Here is a 1,634-nt window from a genome sequence, read left to right as displayed (position 1 = left end):
ATAGAAAACAGAAAAACTATAGAAACAAAGAACAGGACAAGAAGCTGGTTCTTTGAAAGGATTCACAAAATCGACAGACCATTGACAAACCTAACAAAAGAAAAGAGGGAGAAGACACAAATAACATGCATCAGAATCCACATTGGCAATGTCACAGTGAAACCAAAGGAAATCATAATAACAGAATACTATGAAGAGTTGTAATCCAATACATTTGAAAACATAGAAGAGATGACTATATTTTTAGGCAAACACAACCTACCTAAACTTACACAGAGTGAAGAAGAAAACCTGAACAGACCCATAACAAAAGAAACACTTGATCAGGTCATCAAAAACTCCCAACTAACAAAAGTCCAGGGCTAGATGGCTTCACTGGTGAGTTCTACCAAACATTCAGGCAAGAGCTGTCACCAATTCTACTCAAATTACTCTTGAAAATACAGGAGGAGGAAAACTTCCTAATACATTTTATGAAGTAAGCATAACACTAATACCAAAACCAGGGAAGAAGGACATCACGAAGAAAGAAAACTATAATAGATCAATATCCTTCATGAACATAGATGCAAAAATTCTCAACATAAGCTAAGCCAACAGAATCCAGCAATACATCAAAAAGATAATACATAATGATCAAATGGGATTCATATCAGGGATGCAAGGATGGTTCAATATTAGAAAACTGATCAACATTATCCACCATACAAATAAGACAAAAAGAAAAGAACCACAAGATCATATCAATTGATGAAGAAGACATTTGACAAAATTCAACATTCATTCCTGATTAAAAAAAACAAACAAAAAAAAACTCAACAAAGTAGGAATTTGAGGGAAATTCCTCAACACAATTAAAAGCATATATACAAAACCAACAGCCTACATTATTCTCAATGGAGAGAAACTGAAAGCCTTCCCTCTGTGAACAGGAACCAGACAAGGATGCCCTTTGTCATCACTCCTATTCAGTATTGTGCTGGAAGTCTTAGCAAGAGCTATTCGGCAAGACAGGAAATTAAAGGCATCCAAAGTGGCAAAGAGGAAGTAAAACTCTCTGTTTGCAGATGATATGACCCTATACTTAGAAAACCCCAAGATTCAGTGAAAAAGCCACTAGACCTCATAGGAAGATTCAGTAAAGTGGCAGGATAGAAGATCAACCTACAATCAAACATACAAAAATCAGATGGATTTCTCTATACCAAAACGACAGCATTGAAAAGGACATTAGAAAAGCATTAGATACACTAAGGATGAAATATCTACGAATACATGTAACCAGAGAAACAAAGGACTTATATAAAGAAAACTACAAAACACTACTACAAGAAACCAAAAGAGACCTACAAGAATGGAAGAATGTACCATGCTCCTGGATAGGAAGTCTTAACATTGTGAAAATGTCAATACTGCCCAAAACAATTTACATATATAATGTAATCCCATTCCAGATTCCAACAACATTCTTCTGAGATGTTAAAAGCAATTCCAAACTTTATATGGAAAGGAAAGAGACCCAGGATAAGCAAAGCACTGCTTAAGAAGAATAAGGTTGGAGGCCTGTCACTTCCCGACTTCAAAATTTACTACACGGCTATAGTGGTCTAAACAGCTTGGTACTGGTACAATGA

General features: G+C 35.5%; 1 protein-coding gene across 1 annotated transcript in view; it reads left to right on the top strand.

Annotated features, from left to right (window-relative positions):
• LOC102830346 (NUT family member 1-like) overlaps positions 1 to 1,634 on the top strand; it is a gene marked incomplete at its 3' end in the record, with an annotated part of 80,984 nt that overhangs the window by 15,078 nt on the left and 64,272 nt on the right. The gene's annotated exons all lie outside the window — the stretch shown is intronic.

Source organism: Chrysochloris asiatica, unplaced genomic scaffold, assembly GCF_000296735.1.
Source record: "Chrysochloris asiatica unplaced genomic scaffold, ChrAsi1.0 scaffold00624, whole genome shotgun sequence".
NCBI lineage: Eukaryota > Metazoa > Chordata > Mammalia > Afrosoricida > Chrysochloridae > Chrysochloris > Chrysochloris asiatica.
Note: the sequence above shows the minus strand (reverse complement) of the source record. Positions and strands in the feature narration are given on the sequence as shown.